The sequence below is a fragment of the Ochotona princeps genome, chromosome 6 (genome assembly GCF_030435755.1).
Source record: "Ochotona princeps isolate mOchPri1 chromosome 6, mOchPri1.hap1, whole genome shotgun sequence".
In the NCBI taxonomy this organism is placed as follows: Eukaryota; Metazoa; Chordata; class Mammalia; order Lagomorpha; family Ochotonidae; genus Ochotona; species Ochotona princeps.
In genome coordinates, this window is record NC_080837.1 from 16,588,037 (window position 1) to 16,606,562 (window position 18,526).

Consider the following 18,526-nt stretch of genomic DNA (forward strand, 5'->3'; position numbering starts at 1 on the left):
GGTTCAGCAGGTGAAGCTAACACTTGGGACGCCTGCATTCCACATCAGAGGGCCAGTGCCAGACTTTACCACTTCAGGTCCAACGCCCTGCTAATGCAGCTGGGAGGCAGCGGATGGGAGTCCAAGTGCCTATACCCTGCCTCCTGCGGGGGAAACTCAGCTGGAATTCCTGGCATCTGGCACCTGATTTTGGCATGGCCCAGCCTTGGCTGCTGTTGAATGGAAGATCTCTTTGTCTTTCTCTCACTGTGCATTTTGAATCAATGAAAATAAATAAACATTTTATTTATTTATTTGTAAGGATTTATTTATTTTTATTGGAAAGGCAGATATACACAGAGGAGGAAAGATAGAGAGGAATATCTTCCGTCAGATGGTTCACTCCCCAAGTGACCACAATGGCTGGAGCTGAGCTAATCCAAAGCCAGGAGCCAGAAGCCTCTTCTGGGTCTCCCACACAGGTGCAGGGTCCCAAGGCTTTGGACTGTCCTCGACTGCTTTCCAAGGCCACAAGTAGGGAGCTGGATGGGAAGTAGGACTGCTGGGATTAGAACCAGTGCCCATATGGGATCCCAGAGCATGTTCAAGGGGAGGACTTTAGCTGCTAGGCTATCGCACCAGGCCCAACAATTTATTTAAAAAGGAGTTTTGGGAAATACTTGGCCATGAGTCCTAGCATGATCGTAGGATAGGAGACACAGAGCTGACTTGCGTAGCCTTGTTGGGTATGTGTCCCACTTGATTGTTTCAGTCTCCACAACAGGCTTTATCTTTTTTAACAGACATGCAACTGGGTCCCTAGGGTTAAGTAGCTTTGCCCAAGGTTATATGGCTGGAAAATGCCAGAGCTCAGAGTTGAACCTGGTGAATTGGTTTCAGTCTCATTATTGACAGCCCTGTGCCTTCTGCTCCCTGGAACCTGAGAGGGGAATTGATTGTAGGCTGAGAAGTTTTTGACAGGTGTTTTGGGCAGTGCAGCTCTGGCCAGTGAGGTCATTTAGAGGGTGAGATGGAAGAGCTCTGCTGATCTGGAAGATCTGTTTCTGTAAAGTAATTCTTTTTTTAAAAAAATACTTATTTATATGCACTCACGCACACCTACATAAAACGTGACTGCCAGGCACATTTCAAAAAAAAATTTAGTTCGGGAGGCAGAGAGATGCAGAAAGATTATTTCTTTTCTTTTTCTTTTTTTCTTTTTTTTTTAAGATTTTTAACTTTTTTTTTTTTAAGATTTATTTATTTTTATTGGAAAGGTGGATATACAGAGAGGAGAGACAGAGAGGAAAATCTTCCGTCCAATGGTTCACTCCCCGAGCAGCTGCAACAGCTAGAGCTGAGCCAATCCAAAGCCAGGAGCCAGGAGCTCTTCCTGGTCTCCCACGTGGGTGCAGGGTCCCAAGGCTTTTGGCTGTCCTCAATTGCTTTCCAAGGCCACAAGCAGGGAGCTGGAAGGGAAGTGGGGCGCCGGTATTAGAACCAGTGACCATATGGGATCCCAGAGCATGCAAGGCAAGGTCTTTAACCACTACACTATCGCGCCGGGCCTGGAAAGATTATTTTCATCTGCTGGTTTGCTCCTTAGATGCTGGGGTCGAGTGAAGCTCTGGCCAGGAGCTGAGAACTCAATCCAAATCTCCCATGTGGGTGGTAGGAATCCAAGAACTTGAACCATCCCTGCTAACTCCCATGCTGCGCAACAGCAGGAAGTTGGAATGGAGAGTAGAGCTGGAACTCAAGTGCAAGTACTCTGACGTGGCATACAGGCACCTTGGTTGGTGTTTCTGATAGGCCAGCTGCACAGCCCCTAGTAGTTTCGATAAGGTGGAAGGAAACCGTGGAGTCATGGGTCCTCGTGGGTGGGGGGATGGGAGGACTAAGGCAGGGCCGCAGGATGGTTTCCACGGCCCTGGGCACTTGCCTTTGTGAGCTTCCTTCCCTCTGTGTAAAAGGTATTTAAAATGATTTTATGAGTGTATTGGTAAAAATATGAATATGTGAGTATTATGTGCTAAAACACTTTGTTCCACTTGAGAGTTTATTTTTTTCCTTTTGTCTCAAAAGGAAATGAAACAGTTTCGTAATGTGAGCCTTGGGCACTGTGCCTGCTGTGTCCACTGGATGAGTCAGCTCTAGGCCAGGGTGATGTGGGTAGTGTGAGACCCCCTGGCTGCCTGGCACTGTCCAAGCAGGAAAGAGATAAGGCTGCAGTGAAACTCCCAGTTCTACTTAGTGCCCACCTGGAGGCTGGTTTCCACTGGCCAAGCAGCTCCAGCATGAAGAGGTGCAGAGGTAAGGCTCCTGCCACAGGCACACACTCCTCTGGAGGGGCAGAGAGGGCCAGTCTCCTCTCGCAGGAGCCCTTCCGGGCAGTGGATAACAGATGAGACCAGAAGGTATGAAGTTGCCTACAGCCCTGGGTCACTAATGCCATGGTCAACTTTGGGAGGTGTGATCTGTGGGTCTCTTCCTAGTGAGGTAGCTGCTTCTGGGAGCCACCCAGAATCCCAGGAAACAGTTTGCACTACAGAGAGCAGGAGTCTGACTGTGGTCAGGTGGTTTCAGACAAGTGCACAGGTACATACAAGAGAATTGTGGATCTTGAATGCGGTTCAACATCATTTGTGACAATTTCATCATATGCTGCCTGCTTACAATACCAGGAAGGAGTGGAGTGTTTGCCAAAATGGCAAGAGCCGGATTTGGCTGTTTTCTTTAGAACCTGGTCCCAGCGCATCAGTGCCCACTACCCCCGTGGAGCCCAGGTTGGTGCTGACGTAGGGATTGCGCAGACATCTGCCTCGGTGCTGTGAAGTTTCTGAAGCTCCTGATTCCACAACAGGAGACGCCTCTCCTTGCGCCCACTCCATAGCCCCCACCCATCTCCTCATTCCTCTCTTCTCTACCACACCCTACCCCACCGCCCCACCTCGTGAATTTTCCATCTCGTGACTTTTGTTTGTTTTTGCTTTTGTCCACCACCCTCCTCCCACCGCCCCCCCACCTCTGGATGGGTTTTTGTTTGTTTCCAGACTGTCTGGGGCTGTGCACCATGGAGACAGTGTCCTGGGCTGCCTCTTTGCCCTGATCTGGTTAGAATAAGCCCCCTCTCCTTTGCGTGCTTCTCCAACCTGACATTTAGAACATCCAAAACAAATCACTACATTCCGAAGCAAGATAGAAACCACCGTCTCCACCCCTGCCGCCTGGCGCTCTGGTCTACCTGGAAAGGGTTTCTTGAAAATTTCCAGCGTTTCACTGCAGAGTCCACATGCTAAGTCAGGAAACAGCAGCTATGGACCAAATCTTTCCTGCCAGCCATAGGACTGGCCTCTACTTGTATGGACAACATGGCGGTGAAGTCGATGCTTCTTGTATTAAAATGCAACAAAGCTGTTTGAGAGTAGAGCTGATCATTGTTGTGTCCCCAGGTTAGTAAGATGTGGTAGGCCCTCAAGAAAGGTTTGTTGAGTGAAAAAAATGAATAAAGGGAAGCAAAACATTTCCCAGCCACAGGAGATGGTGATGGCGGGATGGCCCCACAAATGAGACTTGAAATGAAGTGTGGGACCAGCGTGTGAGGGTATCTGAGAGTCGGGTCCTCGTTGTGTGACCTCAGGAGTCCTATTCGCTTTCTCCACAAGGGGGGTGGCAGCACAGAGCTCCTCGTTTTGTTTAAAATACAAATGCTCCTGAGAGAGGTGAAGTCAAGGGTTTGATACCTATTCATACATGTGAATGAGAGCAAAGCCTTCCCCTAAAACAGGCTTTAAAACTGAGCTGGGGGGAGAAGTGATGAAAGAGATTACTGGAGATTCAAGACAAGGGGAGCTCTGATCAGGTAATGGGGTGAAGCCACTTCAGTCAAATTTCATTCTGCCTCCATCTGGCCAAGCAAGGACCCTAGAGAAAAGCGCATTTGCTGCAGCCAGGCCCTTCCAGCCAGCACTGGTGACATTGGTCAGGTAGGAGGTGACAAGGCCAGTCCGAATTACTCGGAGTATGAATTGCAGACTTTCTCCCCTGCTACCACATAAACTTTTTTTTTTAATAACCATACTAATGGCTTAAATTTTAGATCACATTAGTAGATGAAGCTCAAACAAGTAAAGATGCATTTTAAAAAATCATTTGGATTAGTTTGCTCAAAATTTTATTTATTTGAAAGAGTTCTAGAGAGAGGAAAAGATGAAAGAGATCTCATATCCAGTGGTTCACTCCCCAAATGACTGCAGTGGCCAAGGCTGGGCTAGTCTGAAGCGAGGAGTCAGGAGTTTGCTCTGGATCTCCAACATGGGTGCAGGGGCCTAAGCACACTTGGGCCATTCTCTGCTGCTTTTGCAGGCTTGTTAACAGGGAGCTGGATTGGAAGTGGAGCAGTCAGGACAAGAACTAGCACCCAGAAAGGATGCTAGCCCCCTACAGATGCTTTTATTTTTCTGAGGCAAACAGAAAATTCATAGTCGCAACTGGTCTCCCAGTTCCTCCACCTGAACCACCCAGCCACAGTAATCATATCCAGCAAAGGAACGTGGTGGAGATGGAGTCTCATGAATTGAGCAAGCATAAAATCTGAGTGGTATCAGCCTGATTCTTGGTGGTCGTGACGCAGCTCAGCAGATACCCGAGCCACCAAGAATTTGAAGCATTTGATCCAGAAAGTCTAGCTGTGTGAGCTTTTGCGCTCAGGCCATCTGAGTTCCCTGGCCCTGGAACAGCAGTGTGGGAGGTGGAGGTGGTTGAATGAATCAAAACCTTTGCCCTCAGAGAAATGGAGTGAACCGGGGCTAGGCAAGAGCCCTTAGTTTGAATGCTGAGTGAAGAGGGGTGAGAATTTTATGGGATTTCAGAAAGAATTCAGTCCTTAAAATAAGAGGCATCAATTCTTTCTTAAAAAAATTTTATTTGATATATTATATTAGGGCAAACATATGATATCTGACCTTTTGGGATTGGCTCATTTCCCTTAGCATAATGGTCTCCAGTTCGGCCCATTTGGCTATAAGCAATTGTATTTCATTTTTTAAAAATAGCTGAGTAGTGTTCCATAGAGTAGATGAACCATAGTTTCTTTATCCAGTCCTTCGTGGTTTTAAGCAACTGAAGGCTGTCCCACATGGGTCTATAACAAATGACCTCTTAGAGATCTGTAGGGATTTTAAACTAGTACCTCAAGTATATTAATAAATATGTATCAATATTTATAAAATTTTTTATTGATTTTTAGAGGTGCTGAGTCCCTGCCACCCATGTGGGGGGCCTGACTGGAGTTCCTGGCTACTAAGGTTGGCTCTTTCCCAGCTCTAGCTGTTACAGGCATTTGGGAAATGAGCCAGTAGATGGGATATTTCTCTCTTTGTTTCAAATTTAATTTTTTTTTTTTTTTTTTTTTTTTTGTACAAAAGTGAGAGACGGATGAAGCAGGTTGTCCTAGGGTCTTTGGTAACCGTAGGGTCAAGGGAACTCCTTCAATCAACTTGAACTTTTCCTAGGGTGCTGTGGAAGCAGCAATAATCAGGTGTGGCCAAGGCTGGAAGATCTGACATGCAGGAAGGCCCAAAGCTGGGGCAGCAGCAGCAGCAGTAAGCAAGCTGAGGGGTGAAGGCACCTTGTGTATCAGGTGCCCGCACCCTGTGATGAGTGATGGAGGAAGTATGTGGTCCACACAAGGGCCTTGCAAGGCAGACGCTAGTATCTTTATTTCCCAGGAGAAGGGGGCAAGGAGAGGTGAATCACCGAAGTGCAAAGGCCAGAAAGGGCAGAACCAGAGTTATCTAGAGCTGGAATCAAGAGCAAGGCAGGCAGGCGGGCACAAGGCCACAGCTAGAGCGGCTGTCTGAGCAAGGGGGCTTTGGGGCTGGTGGTCCAGGGAGCCTGCAGCGCCAATATCAGGCCTCGCAGATGGAAGGGAAGAACTCCCGTTTTGGGGTGAGAGCTGCTGTGTTTTGTAAGCAGGGCTACCTAGGGTGTCAGAAGTTCACAGGATATCTCCCCTGACATCCAGCCTATCAACCAGAGCTCTGAGTTCAACTCTGATTACTTTTCCAATTCCTTCACTGCTGCAGGCCCCAGAGGTAATCTCAGAGAAGCAGAACGACGGTCTCTCCTGGCCGGCCCAGCTGCCTGTGCTGGGGGCTGCAGCCATCAGACACTCTGATTAAATTGAATTCTTCGAGACCTTGAATTCAGGGATGCCAGCAACCAAATCCCCCTAATTGTCTGAGATGTTCCCAGGGACTGGAGAGAATAAACAGAGCCAGCTGTGCCGGACGGCATTCCTGTCTCTGCCTGCCTGCCTGGCTGGGTGGGGCCACAGTCCAGAGTCTACCTCCAGCAGAGGCCTGGCGGACCTGGCGAGTGGGTGCGGGCACAGGCTAGGTTGCTGTCTGTCTTCAGGCTGGACAGAACATTCTCTCCCGAGTCTCCATGTTGCCCCTACACCAGGCACTCCAGTCTCCAGCTGCTGGTGGTGCAAGATGAGCCCTGTGTTGGCCATACTGACTGCCAGTAAAGTCAGTAGAGGCCCCTGCTGGCCACTCTCCCTGGACTGAAAAGTCCCCTCACCCTTGTCCAGGCACTGCCCAGTCCATTTAAGGCTTCCACATTCCTCTATCCAGATCTGAAACCGTCACATCCCAGTGGATCATTTCACAGACATGCACATGGAAGAGTTGAGGCAGAAGCAGGAACAGCGCCTTAATTCCTGCTGTGCTGGGATTGCTGCAGATGCTGTGGCTAGGGTGATGTCAGGGGCCCCACACAGGAGCTGCTGCCCATAGCTTTGGAGAGGATCAGGGATGTTTGCAACCCGGGGTGTGTTTTGGAGATCAGGCTCAAGGCTGAGCTGTTTCCTCAGGAAACCAGCTTCTGGAAGAGCACTGCCCATGGGCGCCCCTAAATCATTCTGGCAGGAGCTGCACAAGGCTCTGCCACGCCCAGAGCCCAGCTGCCTCCAGCTGGGGCTGGTCCAGGCCCTGGGTGGCAGACAGGATAGAGGGCAGAGTCCTTGGGAAGAGGGCACCTTCTCCCCATATCCTCTAATACACACCATCTGCTTCTCTGGCCTGGGGCTGCTGGGGAGAAGGCAGTGGGTTCCAGTCGTTCTGCAAAAAGCATTCCTAGAGACAGGAGGGGGAGTAAGGCAGACAGCTGAGGGGAGCCCTGGGAGGTCCGGAGGAGGCTCTGTGGACAGATGTCCCCTTCCCAGTCTGTCTGGGTTGCCAACTTTGCCGTGGGCTAGCCGAGTCTATCAGTGTAGGCTTGTACAGCTACCCCGATGTGTCCCACAGAGGGCTGTGTTTCTTATGAGAGCTGGGCTGGCCCTGGGAAGTGTGTCCTTGGCTTTGAGTGACTTCACTGCTGTACAAGCTGGTGGGTGGCTGCAGATGTCTTTTGAGTAACAATATGGGGCCCTGAGTCTTGGACTTAAGCTGTCTGTGTGTCTGTGGGAGTAGATGTGTGGGGATAGTTTCAGTGTGAATACAAGCTGGCTTTTTATTGCTGGTAAGTTAAGTGTGTATGTCCCTGGAGGTGCCTGTTGCCAGTAATATGTTGCTGAGCCTCTGAAGGTATGCTGGCCACTGTGTATCAGTGGTGCAGAAGCATTAATTCGTTCACTCATTCACTGATTCATTCAGAAGGTGGTTTGCCCATCCACTCGTGGCCTGCTCTCTGCCTGGCCCCACACCAGACCCTTGGGGTTTTGAGAGGTGTCTGTGAGCAGGGCAGAGCCAGAGAGAGATCAAGTTAAGGGTGGGCTGGGCCCAGGGCCCTCCTGGCCTGTTTTCTCATGGAAGGGAAGGCCATGGTATGGACAGTGATAGGAACAATGCAATGAGCACATGGGTCCAGGTGCCTGTGCGTGATTCTTGGCCCGTATGCACACTTGTGTGGGTTTGTTTTTCTGGTTGCGTTGTTTGTCTTCTCTCCTGGAGGACAGGTTCACAAACTTCCTGCCATTGCCTATCTCACTAAGGTTCACCTAGGATGGCAACTAGGCTGGGGCACTGGCAGGACACCACTCTAACAGTCCAGGAACGGGCCCTCTGTCAAGCTCACCTACACTCTGTGATGTGGCCTCAGATCCTTCTCTAGAGAATGACGGAGTTGGAGAACCTCACTGTCAACTGTCTATAGGCCTCGTTTGGTTTGCAGAAGGAATCGGATACATTCCTGAGTTCATTGCTTTTTAGAGGTCAGGTTGGGAGCTGCATAGCTATAGAAACTTGAACCTGAATCCTGACTCTGCCAGGTTCTTCTTGAGTCTTTTCAAGTTACTCTTCCTCTGGAGTGCTGTGAGGACAAAATGAAATGAGATATCTGAAGCATCAAGCACAATGCCAGATACACAGTGGATGTTTGACAAAGATTACCTTCTGGCTTGCTGGAATCCTTCCAGGGGTGGGTATTTGTCACAGGGGTTAAAGACAATAACTTAGGTCACCCACATCTACTGGGGAGTATCAGGGTTCAAGTCCTGGGGCCTTCTCTGATTCCAACTCTCTGCTAATGTGCATTCTGGGAGGCAGCAGGTGTCCGCTCAGTCGAGTACTTGGGTCCCTGCCACTCACATGGGAGACCCAGGTGGAGTTCCTGGCTCCTGGCTTTGGAGCCCAGGCTGCTGCAGGCATCTGAGGACTGAACCGGTGGATGGATGACCTCGAGTTGTCTCTGCCTTTCAAATAAACAGCTACAGGGAAAAGTCTTTCCAGTTTTGTATGCTGCCAAGAGACAGGCTGTCGAAGTGAACCTTAGATTTAGGGATATCTGGCAGTATGGTGTTTGCGGGTGTTGAGGTCACTTGAGGGAGAACTCTTGGCCCTCCCTTCAGTGCCTCTAACTCCATTTGTGAGTCACTCCCTGCACCCCATTTTCTGATGGGGACCTTGACATGTTTCCCATGAACACAGGTTCAGGGCCCCCTGAGTGGGCTGCAGCTGAGCCTCTACCAGGTGCTGAGCTATGCTGAGCTCAGTCAGGTCAGGCCACAGGGCAGAGGCTCCCCAGCATGTCCCTGCCTGCCTGGGCAGCCCCAAGAATGGACACATCCTGCCAGGGCAGCTGTTGCCCATGATTGATACCCCTACTCTGCCTTTTTTAGAGGCAGTCTTAGGATCCTGGAACACTGGGACAGAGAGGAGACCTCAGTGACCCCCTGGTACCCTTCGAGGCTTCTAGAATGGCTGAGCTGGGAGTGGCTGCAGACTGGGGACTGTCCGCCAAGGTGGGTGGGGGTGACCATCTTGGGAATCCCCTGGAGCCTGTGAGAGCTGGCAGCTTTCAAGCCCTCCTGAAATATCCCTGACCTGGAGGGAATGAGGGAGGGGTCCAGGGTGCAGCCAGGGCTGCCGGCCTGGGGAATGCCCCGAAAGCCAGCTAGGAGAGGGTCTGTCCCGGAGTTCATGGCTGGCCAACCCTCTGACACTCATACCACTCACAAGGCTGATTCAGACTTTGCTTTTAGGGGTCTCTCAGCTCCGTGGATGAGTAGGCAGGTGGGAGTCACCTGAAGTGCAAGAGGCCCCCTGGGGGTCACCACGACTCCCCTCTTCCAGCAGTGGGCTGTTCTATTTGGGATGATAACTAGGAATTTTCCTCTTGAAAAAAAAACAAAAAAAGGAAAGCAAAGGAACAAGCAGTGGATTGGGGCCAAAGTAATGTGTTTAAGGAAATTTCTGCTTCATGCTGGCCCCGACAGGGGCTGTCTGGTCAAAGGAGCTGCTGACGGCCAGGGGCTGTGTGAGTAAACAGGCCACCTCCAACGGCCGCCCTGAGCTCATTTCCCTCGGCAGCAACAGCAGCAGCAGCGCACTGTTAGGTGGGTGATGTCATCATGAGCAGAGGCTGGGTGATTGTTGCCGCCCTGCTGCCTGGAGCTAGCAAACAGCTGCTTCCCATCCGGGGCTGCTCTGACATCCTGCTCCACTGAAGTCCACCATGGAACCCCAGCCCCAGCCAGGACCTCACAGCCACGCTCGCAGGGAAAGCTGGGATTAACTGTTCCCATCCCCGGCGCCCATGCCAAGCCTCCCCCACATCGGGAGGGCATGGCCTTCCTCTGGTCTAGTGAAATGGGGACCCTAGGGGATCCAGGCTCCCAGTCTGGGACCCTTGGAAAGCAGACACTGGCCATGCTGGCCTTGGCCTGTCTCCTGGGGTCAGGCCCAGTGGAGAACTTTTCCATGAGAGCCCAGGTTGGGGAGGCAGGGAAGGCGCCACAGAGCCATCTCTATGCCCGCTCCACAGGCTCTCCCTGGTCACTGCGGCCACCAGGTGAGGCTTTTATGAGGCTGGAAGAGACTGCAGTGGTGGCTGCCAGAGGGCTCCTGGGCCCCACGGTGTGGTCGTCCCACGCACTTCCCTTTCTGCTGAGGAGTGGGGAGCTGGGAGCCTCTCGACCCCCATGTCTGTCCAAGTGTGCATACAGGGGAGCCGTGTCAGTCACACTGAGCCAGCAAACCTACTCTGGGCTGACCACAAACCCCAGGCTACCTCAGGCTCGCAGGGCACTCTCCAGGTAGGCAGCCTGGCTGAGCAGCCGGTGAGTTGGTTTTAATGAAGTGTCGATGCTTGCCTCGGGGCACTAGGTCTTGCGCTAGATGCAGAGGCTGTGAATAAGGCGAAGATGATCTCTGGTTTCTGCTTTTTTTTTTCTTTTTAAAAGACATTTTTTAAATTAGTTTTTAATTTTACACATAGAGAGGAGACACAGGGAGATCTCTTTTAGTTGGTTCACTTCCTGAAAGGCTACATGGCAGGGGCTGGGCCTGGCTGAAACCAGGAACTTCATCCTGGTCTCCCGCACGTGTATCAGGGGCCCAGGAACTCAGGCCGTCTTCTACTCTTTCCCATGTGCAATAGCAGGAATCCGGATTGGAAGTGGGGCAGCTGAGGCCCCAAGTGTTCCTCATCTGGGATGCTGATTTTGCAAGTGATAGCTTAACTGACTGTGCCGCAACATCAGACCCTCTATGAGACATTTAAGGAAGAAACAGTACTACGTTTACACAAAATCTTCCAGGTCTTTGAAAAGAGAGGAATCCTTTCTAACTTTTCCTGTGAAGACTACCCTATCTCCAATACCACAACCAGAGAAAGGCCAAGGGGAGAAAAAAAAAAAAACTACAGATTAACATCCTTCATGAAATAAATAAAAAAAAACTTTAGCAAGATTCCAGCAAGTCTAACTGAAATGGATAAAAACATAGTTTTTGATTAACAAATGAGTTTTGCCCTAAGAGACCAGGTTGGAACAACATTTTTGAGTCAGCTAACTTGATTCACATATTAAAAAGCAGAAGAGGGTCCGATACAATAGCCTAGCAGCTAAAGTCCTCGCCTTGAATGCCCCGGAATCCCATATGGGCCCTGGTTCATATCCCAGCGTCCCTGCTTCCGCTCCAGCTCGTTACTTGTAGCCTGGGAAAGCAGTTGAGGACGGCCCAAAGCTTCGGGACCCTGCACCTATGTGGGAGACCTGGAAGAGGTTCCTGGCTCCTGGCTTTGGATTGGCTCAGCTCTGGCCATTGCGACCACTTGGGGAGTGAATCAGCAGATGGAAGATCTCTGTCTCTCCTCCTCGCTGTACATCTGACTTTCCAATGAAAAAATCTTTTAAAAAATATCTATACCTTACTATATGCAGGGAAAACATTTGACAACATTCAACACTTATTCCTGATTAGAGAAAAAAAAAAAAAGGAACCTTTGAAAAACCCCTTGGGCTGACACAATATTGTTCTAGGTTAAGCTTCTATCAGTGCCAGCATCCCATATGGACAAATGTTTGAGACCTGGCTGCTCCACTTCTGATCCTCCACTTCTGGCCCCCACTCATCCACCTGGAAAAGCAGTGGAGATTGGCTGAAGTCCTTGGGACCCTGCACCCATGTGGGAGACTCAGAAGAGGCTCCTGGTTCCTGGCTTTGGATTGGCTCAGTTTTGGCTGTTGCGGTCATCAGGGGAGTGAACCAGAGGATAGATGGCCTCTTTCGCTGTCTCTCCCTGTCTCTGTAACTCTGCCTTTCAAATAAAAATAAATAAATCTTTAAAAAAAAAAAAACAAGCCAAGTAAGAAAAGAGAACTCCCTCTGCCTGGAAAATAACATCCAGGAAACACCTACTGCTAACGTCAGCAGAGATGGTTGGAAGAGAAGTTCAGACATGAGACAGAGAGTGGAGGCAAGTAAATTGGCAAAGTTGCATGAAGCAATATACGTGGCAGGCTATTTGGGCAACTCAGCAGAGAACTGAGTGTCCTGTCTATGCTGGGCCAGGAAGATTCTCTTGGGATGTCTCCTGGAAGGAGGGCTGGGAACCCCTGCAAAATTACTGGACTTGGGCACGACTTTGATGTGTAAGCATTGGGCTGCTTCAAAGGCACCTATCTCCCTTCCCACATGAGTTTTTCTTCCTTTCCCTTTGACACGCATGAGCTAATGTCAATCTTTTTTCCATTTTTTTAATATTTTTGACAATCTTTACATAGTTAAATAGGGCACAAAGGTTCAAGGACTACAGGAAAGTGGGTAAGACTATCATTTCCGCATACTTTTTCTATATCTGGGGTAAAGGGAGTGGCAAAGGGAGAAGCCCCACCCAGTCTCCTACCCACCCCAGGTCCCTGATGTGGGGCATGCTCAGGGTCTTGCTCAAGTGGTTTTGATAATTCAACAGTTATGAACCGCTGCCAATCTCACCATTCCAAGCACGATGAAGTCACTGAAGAATCCACTGGTTGACATAGTCCATCTTAGAGTCTCTGTTTGCCCTGTTTTTCACTGCCAACATATGGCTGGGGTAGTTGATTGATTTGTTCTGTTCTCTGTCTTTTCATGGTTAGGGATCTGAGTCCGGCGGTTCGATTGAGGGGATCCCTAAAGAAACTTTGTCTGAGGTGAACCCAGACCAGATTCTTGTATGTATTTGGCAAGTACAGGGCCCGGTACAGTCCATCGCCCAATCAGCTGGTGGTTGCAATTGATGGGTCGGTTCTATTTCCAGCCCTAATGTCAATCTTCCTCCCTCACACCAACAATAGCGTTGATGATTAAATACTGAAGACTGGGAATGAGACATGTCCATTCTTATCCAGTGTTGTGGTGCTGCCCATTAAGCTGCTGCTTGCAGTATCAGCTCTCTTATGGTTCTCAGTTCTTTTCTGGCTGTCCCACTTTCATCCACTCCCTGCTAGTGTCCTTAAAAAAGCAGTAGAAGTTGGCCCAAGTATTTGGGCTTCTGCACCCACATGGGAGACCCGGATGAAATTCCTGGCTCCTGGCCTGACTCAGGTCTGGCCATTATGACCATCTGGAGTGTGAACCAGAGGATAGAAAATCTCTCTATATATACAGCTCTGACTTTCAAACAAATAAATTAATAAATATTTTAAAAAGAAGTATAAAATTGAAAGGGCTATCAACTCAATTTGAAGGAATATTATAAAACTACAATAATTGAGACAATGTGGTACTTATATAAAAATAAATGTGTAGATCCCTGGAACAAAAAAGATGATCCAGGAATAGGAATGATTTGTTTTATAGAGGTGACAAGGCCGGGGCCGATGCTATGGCATAGCTGTGCCTTTGCCTGTGGCACTGGCATTCCATATGGGCACTGGTTTGGGTCCCGGCTGTTCCATTTCCAATCTAGCTTCCTGCTAATGTGTCTGGGAAAGCAGCAGAGGATGACCCAAGTGCTTGAGTTCCTGCACCCATGTGGGAGATTCAGAAGAAGCAGCAGGCTCTGGCTTTGGACTGGCCCAGTTCTGGCTGTTGCAGCCTTTTGAGGAGTGAACCAGCAGACAGGAGCTCTTTCTCTGTCTTCCCCTTTGCCTTCTCTGTAACTCTGCCTTTCAAATAGATTTTTTTAAATAAAAGGAAAATAAAGGTGGGGTCAGAACCTGGCATAGTAGGCTAAGCCTCTGCCTATACTGCCAGCATCCCATATAGGCACTGGTTCTAGTCCCAGATGCTCCACTTCTGATCCAGTGACCTAAAAGAAACTCCTGGTTCAGCTTCAGCCATTTGGAGAATAAACCAGAAGATGGAAGATCATTCCTTCTCCATCTCTGTCTCTCCTTCTCTAACTCTGCCTTTCAAATAAGGATAAAAATAAATCTTGAAAGAAAAGGTGATGAAGTGCCTTGGGGGAAAATATGGTCTTTTCAACAAACAGTACAGGAACAATCGAATATCTGTGTAGAAAAAACATACAAGTTTCTGCCTTATTTTATAGCATACATTAGTCAAATGGTTCACAAACCTAAGTGTAAAAGTATGAAATTTATGAAAGAAAGCAAAGGAGAAAAATTTTATAACCTTCGGTTGAGTGATGAGTTTTTAGATGTGGTACAAAAAGCACTCACAATAAAACAAGTAGTTGACCAGCTGGATTTCATTAAAACTAAAAAAAAAAAACCCTTTTTATCTATTTATGCTCATTTTCATTTGAAAGGCAGAATAACAGAGATCTTCCAACTACTGTTTTCATTTCTCAGCAGCCAGGTCTGGGACAGGCCTAAACCAAGAGCCTGGAACTCAATCTAGGTTTCCCATGTGGATGGTAGGTGCCCAGGTTCTTGAGAGATCAACTGCAGCTTCCTGGGGCGTGTATTAGGAAGCTAGATCAGAAGCAGAGGAGCTGGGCCTGGTGCAATGGCTCAGCAACCAAAGCCTCACTTTCCAAGTTCTAGGATCCCATTTGGGCACTGCTTCGTGTCCCAGATGCTCTACTTCCCATCTAGTTCTCTGCTGGTAGCCTGGGAAAGCAGTAGAGGATGGCCCAAAGCCTTGGGACCCTGCACCCGCGTCGGAAACCTGGAAGAAGTTCCTGGCTTTGGATCAGCTCAGTTCTGGCAGTTGCATCCACTTGGGGAGTGAACCAGTGGATGGAAGATCTTTCTGTCTCTCCTTTTCTCTGTAATTCTGATCTGACTTTCCAGTATAAATAAATAAATAAATAAATAAATAAAAGATTTATTTATTTGTATTGGAAAGGCAGATATACAGAGAGGAGGTGAGACAAAGGGAAAGATCTGTCCGACGATTCATTCCCCAAGTGGCTGCAATGGCCGGAGCTGAGCTAATCCAAAACCAGGAGCCAGGAACTTTTTCTGGGTCTCCCATGCGGATTTAGGGTCCCAAGGCTTTGGCCCGTCCTTGACCACTTTCCTAGGCCACATGCTGGGAGCTGGATGGGAAGCAGGGCTGCGGGAAAGGAACTGGTGCCCACATGGGATCCCGGCACGGACAAGGTGAGGACTTCAGCTGCTAGGCTGTTGCACCAGGCCCCAAACAAATAAATCTTAAAAAAATAAAAAAATATAAAAGAGCAACATAGGATCTGATGCCTACCCAGGACACTGGAGGTGAGGGGCTGGATCTGCTCCAGACCCAGCATGTCTCCCAGGCTTCAGTCCAGAACAGGAGGGGCCACAGGAGCCAGTTACGTCACCGGCCTGCTGGGATTCCAGCCGACCAGTGGCACACCTGAATGGACATTCCTAACATAACTGGGGCATAGACAGCCCCTTTGCCAGCCCGCATGTCTAGAGGAGTATAAAACTCCGAGATACGTATGTCAGCTGCCCTTTTAGCCTCCATCTTCCTTCCGCTCTGCGCGAAGGGGCCCAGGAGTAGATTTTCCAATAAAGCTTCCATTACAACTATGGACAACTTGCTGATATTATTCCACCAGCAGGTGGGCGGTCGGTGGTCGTCATCTAACAGGATCTAAGACTAAAATAAGGCACTTTAATATGGGACATGGGCATCGCAAGTGCCAACTTAATACTTGTCTCCATTTCATTGACATTGAAAACTTTTGCTCTCTAAAATGTGCCATTAGGAAAATTATGGAAAGCAAACTGGTAAAACACATATTCAACAAAGGACTTATATCTGTAATATCTTTTTAAACTTTTAAATATCATTTACATGGTTTACATATGGGCCTCCAGTTAGGGTGGGAGGGTTGAGCTATGGAGGAAGGTGGGTGGGACACATGTTTCAGTTTTTTTTTTTCTCCTGTATCCACAGAGGTGGCAGAAAGGAAGGGAACTGCTCCTTGCAGTCAAACTGTATCAGTGTCTGGGGAGGAGAGATGGTCATTTGGTGATGCCTTAGAGACTCTGATGTGGGGAAGAGTGTTCCAAGGATGTTACTTGAGCGGTCTTGATGGTTTTGAGATGTTGTTGGCTTTGTTGCACCAGGGTTGAGAAAATCTTCCCAAGGTCTACTGGTTGACATAGTCCACCTTAGTGCATCTACAGGGCCAGAAACATGCTTCAAAGCTTAGTCAGGAGAGTTGTCCAACTTGTTCTGCTTTTCATCCTCTGACAAGGCACTCAGTGTCTTCTGTTGTTCTAGATGAGTTGTCATATTCCCCTTGTGCATCCTGGCATGCTGTCCACTACACAGACATTAGTAACTGAGGAGACCCAGTGCCAACACATGGACTCCAAGGTTGGATCACACATATTATTATTTTTCCTGTGGCTGGGGTTTGAATTCAGTGATCTAGCTGGGGAGTCCTCTAAAAACCTCACCTGGGGTGACCTCAGACTTGACTCTTGTGTGTTTTAGCTAGTGCAGGGTCAGGTGTGGTCCATCACCTGAACCAGCGAACACCTATGGGTAGATACAGCTGCCCAGTCAGTTCTGCCCTCACCTGCATCTGTCACAAGAACTGGTGGGTGCTGTGGCCAAACCCAGCCAGCCCACCGTAGACCCCGTCCTTATGCATACCAGTGGTGCCCTTGGTAAGTTGGGGTACCTCCAACAGCCCCTACCAGGTCTGTCCCCAGCCTCTGTTTTTGTGTGTGCTGGTATGTCCTGCTGTCTAGCCCTGTATCTCCCATCTGGTTCTTGTGCACACCTACGAATGCTCATCCCGACCTTCCCCCCAGACCTGGCTCACACATATGTCAAGGGTGATACCATCTTATCCTATCCCACCCCCAGCCCTGCCTCTCATGCTTACCAGTATTAGCTGCAGCCCAGCAGGAAAGTGCTCACAGTTGCCCTGCCAGGACCATTCCAAGCCCTGGATCTTGTGCCTGTCAGGGGATACTGCAGTCTAGCCTGATATTACTTGCATTCAGGCACCAGAGCTTTCTAGGAAGTGCTGCAACCCAGTCTGAGATGGCCTGCCCCCAGTCACAGCATTCACCGGTAGGTGAAGCAACCTATCTCAGGCTGCCCTACCCACTGCTCCAGTCTTCATGTGAACAGGTGGATGTTGAGGTCCAACCTGACCTGTCAGCACCATATCCTAGCTCTTGCTTGTGCCAAATAAGTGCTGTAGATGGGTCTAGACTGGTCCATACCCATGCTGATGTGTGTTTTGACCCAACCTGGCATAGTCTGCCCACAGCCTCAGCTTTTGCTGGCAGATGTTGCAGCGTAGCCCAGCTCTCCTGCATGCTAGCAGGTGCTGTGGCCTGGTCCAGCCTGGCCTGCCCCCAGACCTGGCTCACACAAATGCTGAGAAATACTGCAGTCATGCCTGGCCTGGCCTGGCCTGGCCTGCCTTGAGCCTCAGCTTTTGTACTCCCAAGCTGGAGCTACAGCCTAGCAAGTTCCCCTACCAGGCCTGCTCCCAACCCTGGATCTTACACATGGCGGTAGATGCTGTGGATTTACTTGGTATGGTCTACCCTCAGGCCCATCCTTTGTATGAGCCCCCAGGTGCTATTGTGTGACCCAGCCTGGTCTCCTTCCTGGATCCTGAGAGTGTTAGGTGAATTCTGTGGTCCAGTCTGGCTTGGCTTGTCACCACCCCTCTATAAATTGACCTGTCTTAATTCCCTTGCCTACCTGCAGGTGCAGTGGTCCAGTCCATGGAAGCCCCTAGAAGTCATCTCTTCCATGTCAAACATGCTCCTTGACTGTCAGGGACCTCACAGCAGCTAAGCTGCTGAGTGGGACACTTGTATCATACCCAAGTGCCTGGCTTCGAATCTCAGCTGTGCTTCCAATTGCAGCCTCTTGCTAATGCACACCCTGGGAGGCAGTGGTGACAGTGCCAGTTATTGGGCCCCTGCCACCCTCTTGGTTGGGCGAGGGGGAAGCTGGATTAAATTCCTGGCTTCTGATTTTAGACCAGCCCAGCCGCAGCCATTGCAAAGTGTGCCAGCAAATGGAGGATCTCTCTTTGTCTCTCTTTTTTGCCTTTCAAATAAACTTATAATAAAGAGGGGGGAAAAAAAACTCCTTTGCTGTCTGTAGTAGTAGGCTTAAAAAGAAAACTACAACCTGTTATCATATGTTATTTTGAAAATCACCCTGGCTGCTATGAAAAAGGGGCCTGTGTATGGAAGCTGGGAATCATTAGGAGGCTGGCCTAGTCAACCAAATGAGAGAGATCTTGGTGGAGCTGGAAGGGAAATGGGCTGATTTGAGAGAAATTTTGAGATTGCACCCACAAGACTGGCCAGCAGCCTGGATATAAGGCAGGAGGGAAGTGGTGAAATCTGGGACGCTTACCACATTTCCAGCTGGAGCTTGTACTGGCTGGGGAGGCC

General features: G+C 49.3%; 1 protein-coding gene across 1 annotated transcript in view; it reads left to right on the forward strand.

The window, feature by feature from the left end:
* CILP (cartilage intermediate layer protein) overlaps positions 1–18,526 on the forward strand; it is a 66,392-nt gene that overhangs the window by 3,294 nt on the left and 44,572 nt on the right. The window lies entirely within an intron of this gene.